A 16,784-nucleotide genomic window follows, 5' to 3' on the forward strand; every position below is an offset into this window, starting at 1 on the left:
GCCTGGCACAGACTAGCTGGCACCTGTTTTGCTTCCCAAGGACACAAGGACAGGGTGTCCAGCTTGGGGTGCAAACAACAAATCAAGTTAGTTGATTGGGGGGGCGGCTTTGTTCTTGACACATTCAGGGCTTCCTATGTGCTCTGGATCCAGTATTTCTGGAAAATATGGCAACTCAAAAAGACAAGTTCAGGGGGCCCCTTTATAGCTCCTAACATTGGAAACATAGGGTGACTGCACCATAGTCACTGTCTCCTGATTCTTGTCATGGCACCCTCCAACTTCTTCCTTCTCATTCTATGAATTTGGCTCCTGAGTCATAGTTAGCCCTTCCAATAACATTTGCCTTTGAGACTTTCAATATCCCATCTGGCACTCTGGTTTCACAGTTCCTCCAGGTTCTCAATTCCTATAGTCTTTATCTCCACTCTATGTCAGCCCCCTCACTATTACTCAGAACTGTTCTGGAATCCTGAACTCTGAATCTCCCCTCTCTTATAATAATAACAAGCTCTCATCTTTTGACCCCTCTCACTCCCTTAATGCCTTCCTTCCCTTGACTAGTCTTCACCCCTGGCCCCTTTTTATTGTTGTTCAGAAGATTTTCAGAGAGATTGTTGTTCAGTCATTCAATTGTTTCAGACTCTTCATGACTTCATGGACCATAGCCCTTCTATCTTCCACTATCTCTCAAAATCTGTCCAAGTTCATGTTCATTGTTTCCATGACATCTATCTATCTCATCCTCTGCCATCCCCTTTTTCCTTCAATCTTTCCCAGAATCAGGATCTTTTTCAATGAGTTCCATCATCTCATTATGTTACCAAAGTATTTAAATTTCAGCTTATTCTCTCAGTTCATCAATCTTGTTCTGGTTTCAATTTCCCTTCTAATAAGTTTTGATTCCATAGTTAACCATACATTGGCCTTTTCCTTCACCACTGAAAGCCCCTTGACTATCTGTTAGTTCTAAGTGACTAATCTTCAGTCCCTCCCCCTACTCCCTAGTGGCCAAAATATTGTGGGAGATGTGGAGAATAGAATGGAGAGGGGAAAAATGAGGCAGGGATCCTAATTAGAGGGCTATTGTAATCATCTGGATGGGTGGTGGCCTTCTGAGTGGAAGATGTTATGGTGGTAGGATCAACAAGGCTGGACAACTGACTGGATATGTGGCCTGAGGGAGAGCAATGGGTTGAGCATGACTCTGAGATTGCATGACTGGTTGGATGGTATTGTCATCAATAGAAATAGAGAAGTTTGGAAGAGTGGTGCATTTTGGAAGAAAGATCGTTAGTTAAGTTTTGGAAATATTGAACTTGAGATGCCTCTGGGAAATCCTGGTTAAAATCTGGGAATCCAGTTGATTCAGGCCTGGAGTTTCAGACCCTATAGAGCTAAATATACAGATCTTGGAGCCATCTGAATAGAAATGACAATGGAACTCATGGAAGCCAATGGAGTCACTCAATCAGAGTGCATATATAAAGAAAAGGTGAGAGAGCCTTGGCATGGCCTAGGGTAGGGGGAGGAGAGGGAGGCACAGCCATGGTTTTTTTTGTTATTATTCATTTAGTTGTGTCTGACTCTTTGTGACTCCATGGACCATAGCACACCAGACCGTTCTCTCCTTCACTATCTCCTGAAATCTGTCTAAGCTTATGTTCATTTTTTTCTGTGACACTGTCTATCCATCTCATCCTCTGCTGTCCCCTTCTCTTTTTGCCTTCAATCTTTCTGAACATCAGATTTTGTTTGTTTGTTTGTTTCTTTTTTGGTTGGTCAGTGGGGGTTAAGTGACTTGCCCAGGGTCACACAGCTAGTAAGTGTTATGTGTCTGAGGCCAGATTTGAACTCAGGTCCTCCTGACTTCAGGGCTGGTGCTCTATCCACTGCGACACATAGCTGCCCCCTGAATTAATTTCTTTAAGTATTGACTGAATGATCTCCTTGCTGTCCAAGAGACACTCAAAAGTCTTCTCCAGCACCACAATTTGAAAGCATCAATTCTGAGGCACTCAATAGTACAACTCTCACAGCTGCACCTTGTAACTGGAAAAACCATAGCTTTGACTGTATGAACCTTTGTTGGAAAGGTGATGTCTCTGCTTTTTAGTGTGCTGTCCAGATTTGCCATGACTTTCCTTCTAAGGAGCAAGTATCTATTAATTTCATAGCTATAGTCACCATCTGCGGTGATCTTTGAGCCCAAGAATATAAAATCTGACACTGCTTCCATTTCTTCTCCCTCTGTTTGCCAGGAAGTGATGGGACCAATTGTCAAGATCTTAGTTATTTTTATGGTAAGCTTAAAGCTAGCTTTTATATTTTCCTCTTTCACCCTCACCAAAAAGCTTCTTAATTCTTCTTAACTTTCTGCTATCAGAGTGGTATCATCTGCATATCTGAAATTGTTGATATTTCTACACAGTTCTTAATTCACAATCAATCAAGCAATGAACATTTTAAGTGTCTACTATGTGTCAGGCACTATGCTAAACATTGGAAATACAAAGAGAGGGAAAAAAAATAGTCCCTGCCCTCAAAGAACTTACAATCTAATGGGGGAGACAACATGCAAGCAAATATATACAAAGCAAGCTATATACAGGATAAATAAGAAATAATTATCTGAGGGAAGGCACTAAGAGGGGTTGGGAAAGGAATTAGGAAAGAATTAAGAGGGGAGGGAATCCATGGCACAAGTAAAGGGATTGGTTGTAGTGAGAAGGACCATCTCTTTACCAAACAGAGTAAATGAGGAGAGAATTCAGGACGACACCAAAAGTACTGAGATGTAGAGTAGAGAAAAATAAGTTAGTTACTCATTGGAAAATGACTTCTATTTTCTTAGTAAAGATGAGGCAAGGCTTGACAGTGGGTGTGGAGAAGGTGTGGTATGGGAAGGTTAGGGAGAGAAGAAAAGGTGAAGAAAGGCTACTGTGCTAAGTACAGGAGAGAATCAATTAAGGTAGAGTAAAAGGATGCTTTGTTTCAGTGGGGGCCAGGTTGAGATTAGGTAACACACTTGTTGTGGACCCAGATAACGTGGTTGTATGACTTGCTATAAGTACCATTCAAGAGTGTGTGAAGAGGAGCAGGAGAGGTAGGTGGTGAGAGGAATCTAGGGATGAGGTCTGGCAAGGCAGGAATGATGATAGGGATTCAGGGTAGAGGACAATGTACTGTTGGGTTAGGTAACTGTAGTGTAAAGATTGAGAACTTAATAAATTCTTGCTGAATTTAAATAAAATGGAATTGAATTGGGTCGGTGTGGTATTGTGGAAAGAACACTTGATTTGAACTTGAAGGATATGAGTTCAAATCCTAGTCCTGCTTCTTACTACTTGTGGAGGGGGAGGGTATCTGGGTGTACGGAGTATTCAGGGAGGACCAGCACTTCTGATGAGAAGGTTTGCTGAGCCCTTTTTTTTAGGGCTGTTCACCCACCTTTGGTGTCTGCCTGTCACCTAACTCTCTCCTGTGGCTCCAAGAAGCTGTAGCATGGACAATGGTCACACCCCAGTAAACAGTCTTGGGAGATAGCTAAACCAGGTCGAGGATAGCCGACAGGTTTTAAACCCATTGGTGAGTTAAGGGAATGCCTACCCCAAGCAAATGAAGACTTTTCCCAGTGGAATGGGTAGATGAGAATAACTTGTTCCAATGGCCATGAAGGCAGCTGAAGCAGGTACTGCGGATTGCTTAGAGCTAGGTGAGACATCAAAGGTGCCAAGGTCATCCCCTGCATCCTTGGCCGTCATCAGTCATCCTGACTTTTGTCTCGCCACTGGACTTTGATGACTCTGGAAGAGAGAGTGAGGCTGATGACTGCACAGCTCTGCTTCACGGAAGTCCAATTCATGGCACATTAAGACATCACTCCATGTGATGTCATTGGTCTTCAAAAACAAAGGACAAACAACAACAACTTTCATGACTTTGGGAAAGTGTCTTAACATCCATGAGCCTCGGTTTCATCTGTAAAATAAGTATGGCAGACAAGATGATCTTTAAGGACTCTTCCAGCTCTCACTCCAATGATGTTATGAAGTGGGACCACCTCTTGAGGAAATGCACATACATGTGTACTTCTCTCCTGGCTCTTCTCCTGACTCTCTAGACTTTTCCACCTTGTCCTTCCCCCTTTTACCTTGAAGTATATTTGCAGAAAGACAGGCCGTCGTCCCCTTGTATTTTGTCTTGAACATTCCACATCAGGAGAATTATGTGCTATTCTGGGCAATACATTTCCAGGAGACTGACAAACTGGAACATGGTCCATCAGTATGGTGAGGGGACTGGAGACCATGCCATAAGAGGATGAGCCAAAGGAACCAGCAATATTTTGCCTGGAAAAGAGGATATTTAAGGAGGACATGATGGTCATCTTTGAGTATTTGAAAGGCTGTCATGAAGAAGGGGGACTAGCTTGTTTGGTTTTGCTCCAGAAGGGAGAAATAGGAGCAATGCAAATTTATTGGAAGGTAAATTTCATCTCAAGGGAGGGAAATAACAATTAATTAACAATTAGAGCTGTCAAAAAGTGGAATGGACTTGCCTTAGGTGGCAGTGAGTTTCCTGACCTTTGGGAGTGTTCAAGAGAAGACTAGCTCCTTTTCAGTCTTCCTAGACGTTACTGCCCTCCCCACATCCTGGGATGCAGTCATACTGGCCTACAGTAGTCTGTACCCGTACAATACTCTAGCCTCTGTACCTTTTCATTATCTGTCCCTGCCTGCCTGGAATGCACTCCCTCCTCACCTTCTCCTTGTAGTTTCCCTGGCTACCTTCAAGACTACTCAAATCCCACCTTCTGTAGAAGGCCTTTCCTGATCACCCCTGGCTGCTATCCCCCTCACTTCCATGATAACCACCTTGTATTCATTGTGTGTATACTTCTATGTCTACTTGTTGTTGGCACTTAGGTGGCACAGTGGATAGAGTGCTGGGCTTGGGGTCAGGAAGATTCATCTTTGTGAGTTCAAAGATGGCCTCAGACACTTACTAGCTGTGTGACCCTGGGCAAGTCACTTAACCCTGTTTGCCTCAGTTTCCTCATCTGTAAAATGAGCTGGAGAAGGAAATGGTAAACCACTTCAGTGTCCTTGCCAAAAAAAAAACAACACAAAAAACAAAAAACCCTAAACTCAAATGGAATCATAAAGAGTTTGACACAACTGAAAAACAATTGAAGAACAACGTATCTGTTGTTTCTCCATTAGGATGTAAGAACCTTGAGGGCAGAGATTGTTTCGTTTTCTTGCTTTGTATCATTAGCACTTAGCACAGTGCCTGGTATATTACAAGCACTTAATAAGCATTTGTTGACTGACTAAATGACACTACTTGTTGGGATTGTTATAAATGGGATTAATAAGATGGATAGGGGTTAGATTAGATGACCTCTGGAATCCCTTCCAACCTTGTGATTCTATAATGCTAAGTCCAGATTTTTTCCCCATTTCTCTCAAGACCCTTCTCTCTGATATATCATAATGGATGGTATTAGTTTAATCATATTAGCTAATCTCCAATAATAAATTTATCTAGCTAACATTTTGCCTTTACCAGACAATACAGTTTGTTGTTGTTATTATTCAGTCATATCTGACTCTTTGTGACCCCATTTGGGATTTTCTTGGCAAAGATAGTATAGTGGATTGCCATTTCCTTCTTTATCTCTTTTTATAGATGAGGAAACTGAGGCAAACAGGGTTAAGTGACTTATCTAGGGTCACACAGCTAGTAAGTGTCTGAGTCTGGAATTGAACTCAGATCTTTCTGACTTCAGGCCTAGCACTTTATTCCCTGTGCCAACTAGCTCCCAGGTAAAATAATATTTTAACCTAATCAGTAGCAGCTGATAGTACAGTGGATAAAATGCAGGGCTTGGAATTAGGAAAGACCTGAATTCAAATCCAGACTCAGATACCTTCTAGTTGTGTAACCCTAGGCCCTAATCTCTGTTTGCCTTAGTTTTCTCAACTGTAAAATGGGATTTATAGCAGCATTTACTTCATGGGGTTGTTGTGAGGATCAAATGACATATTATTTGTAAAAAATACTTAGCACAGTGTCTGACTATATGAATGCTTATTCCTTTCTCTTACATAATCAGATTGTATTTCATTTCCAAAAAACTGGTGAGGGAGATATTTTTGTTCAAGGACATCATTCAGCACCCCTGAAATCAGAAGAGATAGGTAGTTACCTACTCTGCATGCCCTATTCATTAGGGCTTATCTATCCAAGCTCTCCAATTTAAGAAGGATCTAAATAAATAAAGCATTGACTGACTCTTCTAAGATCATGATACTATTAAGAATAGAGTTAACCAGGCATCCTGGTTCCTAGTCACTATTCTAGTCATTGCTTCCTTATGGCGAGATCCAGAATTTTAATTACATGTTCTCCCAGGGCCAGTGAGCATTAATGCACTGGAAGCAACTCTGATATTAAGTAGATGAAAAGATGAACAACTAACCTTCATTCATAAATTAGGTAGATAAATGAATTTACAAAAAACTTTAGCAGTCTACAAACCCAGAGGAAAAGATAATAAGTTTTGTTAGATTGGATTCTTTATGCTACTACTGATTTTATAAATTAAAATGGAAAAGTTCAGAAACACATTATATAGAAAATGAAAAATGCAGAGTTAAAAGCAGCATGACACAAATTGGTATTTATATATTGTTGAGTTCTAATTCTTTTCTTAAGAAGTTTATATGTGTGTGTGTGTGTATGTGTATTTGTGTGTCCCAAGTTCCCATTATGGCATCTAACAATTTAGAAGGATTCCATTTTTACACATTCATTATTTTCCCCTTCAGGCTGCCTAATCAGAACTATTTTACCTTTGTAATATCCCCAATAGGGCTACACATTTTCTCTTCAAAAATGAGCAAACATCATTTGGAATTTTGATAGTTCTTTGCTGTTTCCACTTGGGTAAGAACAGAGAATTTAATAATATTCCAAGGGAAATTCATACATTCTTTATGTTCCTTTTTCCCATATGCAGTTTCTCTTTCTCCTTCTATCTCTTTCTTTGTGTTTTTCTTCTTTTATTCCAGGCTTTCATGCTTTTCCTTTTTCCTTCACATAGTATTTTATTCCATAGGAGAATAGGATTTAACACTAAAGGAGACAATGTCAGAGATGATAGAGTCAAACTCCTCTCCTCCTCTATTTAGCATAAGAAGAAACAGATTCAGTTCAGGGAAATGATTTATTCAAAGTGCCATGAGTAACTAATTAGTAATGGATCTAGAATTAGAAATCCAGGTCCTTTGATTACAGACCCAAGTTTCTTTCTACTGTATCATGAAGCCCCTACTTTGCTTCTTTACCCTTCTTTTATCTTCTACCTAAGAGGCAGCTAGGTGAGGCAGTGGGTAGAGTCCTGGTCCTGAAGTCAGTAAGACCTGAGTTCCAATCTGGCCTCAGATATTTACTGTATGACCCCAGGCAAGTCACTTAACCTCTATCTGTCTCAGTTTGCTCAACTGTAAAATAGGAATAATAGTAGCTTCTAACTCTCAGGCTTGTTGTGAGTATCAAATGACACATATTTATAAAGTGCTTAACACAATGCTGGGCATATAGCAAAAACTTAATAAATGTTTGTTGTCTTTCCTTTTTTACAGAATATACTTTTTTTTTTTTTTGCTTTTGCTATGTAACCAGCAGATGGCACTATGAGGCAAGGTTTGTCTATATAGGTGAATTAACAGCTCCCTTACTCTAGAACTGGGGGGCTCCAGCTTATGGCTTCCTGATTTGTATTTCAGAGATTATGGCCTTCCCTCAGATTAAGTTTCTATTCTTCCCCTCACTCTAGAGGCTAGAAGCTTTACTGAAATACCCATCACTCTGAGCTACCTCAGTCTTTCTTACTCCTGACTCCATAGCCTGGGGGGAAATGGTTCTGAGTTATACCACCTGTCTATCTCTACCATTTAGGAACTTATAAGAGTGATTTATAAAATCAAAACCATGAGATTCTCTTTTATGTGGCTAAACTACACAAGAAATCTTTTTTTCTGTTGTCATTTCCAGTTAATTAGGCAGAGAAGGTTCATCCTCTCTGTACCACAAGCAATTCCACTACCTTTTTCCATTGCTAACCTCCTGTATGAAATTAATATACAGACACAAATTACAGAGAAATTGTGAAACCGATTAGGAATTAGAAACAGCTTGGAGAAAGAGAAATCATGTAAAAACTTCCTACCAACAGCAAGCCAAAAAAGAAGGAGAAGGGGAACTTAATATTAATTGTCATTTTGTAGATCTCAAAGAAATGGCAACAGTCAGTAACTGCTTGTTTCAGCCACCCCATCAGAGTTGTTGTCTGTTTATTTTTTCCCTAATGAGTGGTTGCTGCAGCCACTGAAGCTCAGCCTGAAATACTCAGGCTCTAACCTCCAAACTGGGTTTGAGAAAACACCTACAAGGGCTTTCCTCCTTTCTTTCTTTAACTATCATTGTGGTGCTGCCACTGTGTGCAGTCTTCTCCAAACCCTAAATCCAACAGAACTTCCTCCCAACTCTATTTGTCTTGGTACAACTTCCTGGGAGAATCTGTCTCTGAGAGGATAAAAAATAAAACTCTCTTTCTGGGACTACAAAGTTTGAATATCTGGTAACAGCTGTGAGTTTATCCCTACCCACATCTCAATATTTCAAAGCTCTCTGATTCTTGTGAGTGAAGGAACTTGTCCCCTTGATAAAAATCACTATCTCTCTAGGATATGCTAAATAATCTTTAAGATTGGTTGTTGCCAAAAAATTTGTCACCTTAAAACCATCCTAGTGATTAGTTTCTTGGAAGTATACAGACTAGTAACAAACAAGACAAATACTGCCTTCTGCCAGAACTGTACTCACAGCCTTTCCAGCTTGAATAAGAAGGCAGAAGGGAGAAAGATAAAGAGGGAGAAAACCTGACCTGGTAGTTAGAATGACACATCAGAAGCTCACTATCTTTCATGGACTGACAGATGACAAATGTCCATACTAAAAATACAGATCTCAAACTATCTTGCAACACTCAATCAATGAACTGTACTGGAGCCAGACCATTAATGCCGGTCAAAATGTTGCCCACAGTTCCCTGGACATAATGCCAATTCACAGAAATAAGAACAATGTTTTTAATTGATGTCACTCTATAGTGCCTGGAACAGAGTAGGTATTTAATAAAGTTTTTTGATTGATTCATGCCAAATACTCATAATCTCCAAATTATGTGGAATAAAAAGTTTTCATATATTGAGAACTAGCACAAGAGGTAAAAATCATATGAGAACAGAATGAGCTACATATCATCCCTATTTTTCTGTCTACTATTGGAATTGTACCAAAGATGCTTTAAGTGAGCCTACAAATCATGAACTTACGTATGAATACTTTTATTCAACTATAAAAATGCAATTATTTTCTTCACCTATGCAATAATCTATACAACATAAAATATAAAAGAATGATCGCAGGTTAGTGACTGTCCCAAGACAATTTCTTATTGACCATGAATCTTAATAAAATAACAAAAAACAAGATAGTAATAATAGCAATAGCCCTCTCAAAGGTTGGTGAACAAAGCAATGCCAGACTGGGAGAGTGTAGCCAAGAGTGATGTACAGCACTAACTTTTTGTACCCCAAGACCATTATGATAGCCAAGAAAACTTGGCAGGAACCCTGAAATGCTGATATATTAGGCTCTGGAAATATCATTGAATAGGTTAAGCACTCTTGTCAGTATGACTGCTCCTAACAGAGAAAGAAAGAAACAAAGAAAGAGAGAGAGACACACACAGAGAGAGATAGAGAGACAGAGATAGAAACACAGACACAGAGTCAGAGACAGAGAGACAGAGACAGAGGAAGAAAAAGAAATGTATGGGGTGACATAGATAATAGGCTGGCCTGATTCAAAGCCTGATTCAGTGTGATAGAGGACAGCAATTGAGTGGTGTTCCTTTGTGTCCCAGTAGCAAAAGAAATAAAGATACACCAGAACAGAACAGAAATACCAATACTCTAGGAGTGGCTAGGTGGCGCAGTGGATAGAGCACCACCCCTGGAGTCTGGAGGACCTGAGTTCAAATCTGGCCTCAGACACAAAACGCTCATTAGCTGTGTGACCCTAGGCAAGTCACTTAGCCCCAATTGTCTCACCAAAAAAAAAAAAAAAGAAATACCAGTACTCTCCTACTAGAAATCCTTCAGTATAGATGGCATTGACCATTGAAATGGGCGAACTAGGAGTATGCAAGAAATGGAGTGAAGATATGAATAGTTACTATGTATCAGTACTATATTCCTAAATTCTAACAAAAATGGAAATAGATCTTAACAATTACAGTCAGAAGTTTCATACTACCTTTTGTCAATAGTATCCCCAGTTCCAAGTCACAGGACAATATTGCAAACCAATGCATGGAAATTACAAAATAATAATAATAATAAATAACTTCACCTCTAACCTCTGGTTAGGTGAAATAAGAGCTTAAACCAAGAAGCAATTAAAATCTGAAGATTTTGAAGATCTAAAGTGTGAAAGAATCTGAGGTGATTGAAAAATATAAAACTATCCTTCTGGGACTGTCATTCTCAGAATTCATGGTCAGATTATTCCCTTAATGTAAACTCTAGATATTCTACATACTAACAAAATAGACAAAAACAATACCAATGTCTTAAATGATCATAAAGAAGAGATTAATTATTTTAGGCTAGAATTTTGAAAATCCCTATTTTTTTAAAATGTGACAGAATGAATCCAACTTTATCAAAACAAAATAATTTTTGGAAGCTGGCTTTTGCTATACCAATTATGAACAAACTCATTCTCCTGCAATTTTTGACAGAAAGTATAAAAATATTCGAGGAGCTATATGCAATGATACATGTAGTAGCCATTGCCATAGTAAGAAATATAGGAGGAAAGGATGAGCTGTAAGTAGAACTATTTTGAATCTGAGTTCAAATCCCACCTCAAATACTTACTTAGCTGTGTGACTCTGGGCAAGTAAATTAAACTATCTCAGCCTCAGTTGCCTCATTTTAAAAGCAGGAATAACAATAGCACAAGGTTATTGTGAGGATTAAATGAGATAATATGTGTAAAGGACCTTACTAACCTCAAAGCACTATATAAATGCTAGTTCATCCTCAAGGGCAGCTAGGTGGCACACTGGATAGAATGCTGGATCTGAAGTCAGGAAGACTCATCTTCATGAGTTCAAATTTGGCCTCAGACACATTCTAGCTGTGTGACCCTGGGCAAGTCACTTAACCCTGATTGCCTCAGTTTACTCATCTGTAAAATGAGCGGGAGAAGGAAATGGCAAGCCACTCCAGTATCTTTGCCAAAAAAACCCCAAATGGGTTCACAAAGAGTTAGACATGGCTAAAAAAATGACTGAACAACAACTGTGCTGAGAAGAGGAATGCAATATTGATGTATGACAAGCTGAGTTCTAAAGAGTGAACTTTGGGAAACGGAGATGGTGCCAGGAATAATGGTCATTCTAGACCCTGAAAAGAATAAAAATGACCTTGTTCTCAAGTCAGTCACTACGAGTCTATTGAGGTACACTATTGTCAAGAAACCATCAGAAAAACAGAACTGTTTTCTGTTAGAACTGTGGGTTAGATTGTCATGAATATGTTAAATGCACCCGGGGGAGAAATATCACTTCATCTGGGAAGAAGCTGATGCCCATGGAACCAATGTTAAGAAATTAGCAGACCCACGAGGATCAAATTTATTTCCAAGAATTGAGGCAAAAGTGACCAAGTTTTGAGAAAAAAAAAACATCTGGTAGTCAGAAAATATTAGAGAAACTTAATAATCAGATATAAATGTTTAAATGTGAGCTCTTAAATGAAGAGAAAATAATAAAGTGATGTGAACCAAAAATTCAATGTAACCAGCAATCCACTTAACACAGAGGAAATCATTACCTTAAACCTGCAACCCAAGAGTACAAGAAACTATGTTTGTTTCCAAGTTAGCAAGGAAAGTTACTAAATAAACAAACACTATTTCCAAAGTTCCCCTACATTGGGCCTAGAACCAAGGAGGAATCCAGTTCAGATAATGAGGATGTAATTACATGTTAGTACCCCTTTTCCTTCTCCCTCCCCTTAGAGAGTTTCACCACCTGGAGCTCAGTCAAGGGGGAATGAATCCCAGTTCCGATGATAAGTGCAGGTCAGACCCCAAAGCAAGTTTAACTAAAACCTCAGCTGCAGAAAGAGGCAGTGTGGGATGTAATAGCCTGCATAAGCCACAAGCTCACTTTCTTTCATATTACTCTAATAATCAGCAATTTAGAAATTGAGAATCTCCAGATAAGAGTACCAGAACTATTAGGTCACTAATTAGACTTAAATATGATGCACCAAGTAAAATAGCAGTGGTGATTTCTCATAAGTTGTTGTTTGGTCATTTCAGTCGTGTTTGACCCTTTGTGACCCCATTTGGGGTTTTCTTGGCAAACATAATGGAGTGATTTGCCATTTCCTGCTCCAGCTCATTTTACAGATGAGGAAACAGAGGTAAACAGGGTTAAGTGACTTGCCTAGGGTCACATAGCTAGTAAGTGTCTGAGGTTAGATTTGAACTCAGGTCTTCCTGACTCCAACTTGGCTCTCTACTACTTAGCTGCCCAATAATTCTGGAATGCTTATATATGTAATTTGGTTTTATGCAACTGTATTTTTCTCTTTTATTCTGTTTATCATTGTTATCAAAATGTGTGGATCTTTTTTACTCTTTATAAAATGTTGATAAATGTTTTATGTGATACTCATCACATATGGCATATGTTTATACATACATATATACATGTACACATATACACCATACATAAATACACATACATACATACATACACAATACTCACATCTAATGAACTTGGTGTAGCAGATAGAGGACTAGAATTAGAGCCCAAAAGATCGGGTTCAAGTCTTGTCTTTGGCACATATTGATTATGTGACTCAGTGCTCTTGGCACTAATCCCTAAGATTATATGTAATAATACTATTTTATAATTTTATATCTATATATATATATATATATATAACGTTATATAATCCCTAAGATTATAAATTGAAGGGATGATGCTGACTTGCATTGGTAGAGGGAGTTCTCTTATCTAGGTGTTCTTAGACCAATGAAATCACAAGTACAGTCCCTTGTCCAGTATTATTATTGTACTTAGATATACATTACATGTGAGTTATATATTTGGTTGCTTGTGTGCTATATAAATCTGTGTGTGCATATATTATCATGGATGGGAATGTTTACTTTTGATTATATAATTGTACATAGAGAATGCTGTGAATGAGAAAATTGTTTTGTATTTAAACAGTGTAAAATGTGTTGGTTGTATAAAATATTTGATATATTACTGTTGTATTCTGTTTGCCAACTCTCTGCCATCCTGATTTCTGATTTTCAGAGATTGTAAATGTTCACTGTGAGAAGGATATGAGGCACTATTTCTTTCATATGTGGACATTTTATGTACAGAAAGTGACAGAAAAAGGATAGTCATGGGAAAAAACAGAGAAAAGCAGCTTGAGACAGTTCTGAAGACATGAGGAAAAAAGCAGCCTTGAGTAGATCTGTTTTAAAGCAGTTACTCACTGAGGCAAAATTACAGAATAAAGGCTGTGATATAATGTCGTCCATCAGTTCATTTACATATGATTGTTTTCAAGAATTTGAAGGTTATTGCCGAGAAACTATGAATCAAAGAATTGATTTGGGACTCTTTTATAATAACTATTTGTGCTAGATATTTGAATTTTGGGTTTCTTAGCTTAAATTAGGGATGGTTGGATTGTTTCATGAGGAGATCCTGATTTGAGGCATTAAAATTCAAAGAATGAGGCAGCTAGGTGGTACAGTGGATAGAGTGCTAGGTCTGGAGTCAGGAAGACCGTTTAAATCCAGCCTCAGATACTTACTAGTTGTGTGACCCTTGACAAGGTGCTTAACCTGTGTTTGACTCAGTTTCCTCAACTGTAAAATGGGGGTCATAACAGCACCTACCATAGAGTTGTTGTGAGGATCAAATGAGATAACATTTGGGGCAGCTAGGTGGTGCAGTGAATAGAGCACTGGCCCTGAAGTCAGGAGGACCTGAGTTCAAATCCAGCCTCAGATCAAACACTTGACACTTACTAGCTGTGTGACTCTGGGCAAGTCACTTAATCCCAATTGCCTTAAAAAAAAATGAGATAACATTTGTAGAGTGCTTAGCATAGTGCCTGGTACATAGTAGGAACTTTATACATGTTTATTCCCTTTTCAAATAATGAGAGAGATCCAGGCTTGTAGTCCAGTTGTTAATTATCCCATGTACATAGGTTTTCCTATTCCTGTACTTGACTGCTAAATTTCCGTGTGTTTGTGTCTAGTCCTCCATACAGACACTAAGTGTGTTGTCAATAGAGTAAGACTCAGATTTATGGATGAACTGTTATATTTTGATTTTTTGCCTTCTATGTAGTAAATATTCTGATTGTTATAGTTTTTGTTTTATTGAATAGTAAATAGAGTAAATAGTACATGTTAGAGACTCAATGGTGTAATTGTAATTGCTTTGTATAAAGGGGAAGTACACTAATAGGCATCAGGAGTTAAGTTGCAAGGAGGAGGAGTGCATTCTCTCATATCAGGGTTACCCCTAGAACTCTAAGAAAGTAATTAGTAGCTGTGTGGCTGTGGCTAGGGCTGTTCCTCTACCCAGGGAAAACCATCAGACCCGCCAAGATCAGTACAGGTTGGAATGAGTGGCCTGGCTCAGGGGTAGAGAATGGTGGTTCAGGTCCCTATGAGTTTATGCTGTGCCTGAGCTATCCAAGAAACTAACAATTCTAGATATTTGGACAGTTAGGCATGGTTCTTCAGTCCTTTCACCCACAGAATCCTCTTGGTGGGGGTATACTTCTCTGAGAAGTCATTCCAGAAATCACTTCCTAATCATCAACCTCAGCCTGACCTCTTTAACTCCTGAGGTTATCAGCCAAGTCTGGAAACATAGATTTCTCAGAATTGCTGTTTGGTGCCTTGTTCTTAGGGCAGAAGAAGCATCCAAGAATTTGAGATCTATTCTTAGGATCACCTAGGCACGTACATGCTCTTGCTACCATGTGTATGCAGTCACTATTGCTTCCAGGAGAGAGGGAAGTTGTTTTTTTTTTTTTCTTTTCACCGAACGTCCAAAGGAAAGTTGATGTTGCTCAGTCTCCATGCATAGGACCATGAGAGGACCAACCTGGAACAAATGATCATATATGCTCTTTTGCAAGTGGCCAGCACACATTTTTCTCCTTGTGGATCCAAAGCATGTATGCCCAGCTTCATAGGAAATGCCCTTGACCAGCAGAGCAGAGGGTTCTTCTGATTATTTCTGTTATGCCACACACACACACACACACACACACACACAATAATGAAATACAGGATCCATCACTCTAAAGCAGATATGGAAAAATGAATACTTCCTTGTCAAAAAGAAATAAGAAGATTGATAGATATTTTCATAATGCATTATAGACAGGTTAAAAACTTATAGAAATACTTTTGGAACAGATAGACATCACTTCCCTCGATCATAGTAATGAATGACAATAGATGGACTCCACTGGATTTACTGAAATCCAATTTGCATCGAAAGTGGTTTGCCATCACATAGATCCTATGAAATGGTTAGGTTCTAACTGTAGAATCAAATGGTCTTCCATAGGTAACATCCACATGGATTCAACCAACAATATGGAAACAAAGAAATATTGAACATATGGTTGAGTTATAAAGATTTGTTGATAGAAATGGAGTGGTTTATGATGGCATTTCAAGATGAAGTCATCTCCACCAGAAATTACAAGTGTTTTCTTCCTAAAGATCCTGGACTTACTGATCTATGAAGATGATGCAAGGAAATGATAGAAACGGTGCAATGTCAATGTAGGCTACACAAATTTGGTACCTACCAAATACCTAGCAAGACACCCCCTGGTGGCCAGGATTAGTACCAGATGCTCTTAATCTCATAAATTCACAGATAGCAAATGCCAATGCTACAATATAAACTTTTAAGTGTTTTTGAAAATTCAACAAATAAATTATATTGGAACATGGTCATTATCACAGATTGAACTGTTGCCCACAATAACACAAACATTATCTTCTTCCACAAAATTTTAGAACAACATTTTTAATAGATGTCCAGACCATATGGAATAAAAACTTATAGGACAGAGACCTCGCTGAAAAAAAAAATCATGTTGCTATGGGATGACATCCATATCATCTTCAGCATACTGTCTGCTCCTGCCATTGTGCAAAAGATGATTTTGGTGAGTCTTCACAAGATGAATTTACATCCCGATATTTTTAATCAAATAAAAAAAATCAGCTCTTTTATTCACCTGTGTAATAGTCCTCTAACATTAAACATAAAAGAAAAATGTCAAGATAGCAACTTGTGCCAGTATTGTTTTGATCTGAGCTCCACTGGAAAAGATGAGAATGAAATGAATAATAACAATAATTAACATCTATTATAGCCCCTCTAAGCTTTCAAAGATGTTTCTATGCTTTATTACATTTAAACCTCGTGATAACCCTGTGAGTCTGATACTACAGGTTGTTCTGCTGGAATAAGTCTTGAGCAGCCTGAGTCACCTGTGCAACACAGTGAAATATCAAAGGAGAACTTCAATTCAATTTAATAAGCATTTATTAAGTGT

The sequence above is a fragment of the Vombatus ursinus genome, unplaced genomic scaffold (assembly GCF_900497805.2).
Source record: "Vombatus ursinus unplaced genomic scaffold, bare-nosed wombat genome assembly UNPS02014772.1, whole genome shotgun sequence".
Lineage (NCBI taxonomy): Eukaryota > Metazoa > Chordata > Mammalia > Diprotodontia > Vombatidae > Vombatus > Vombatus ursinus.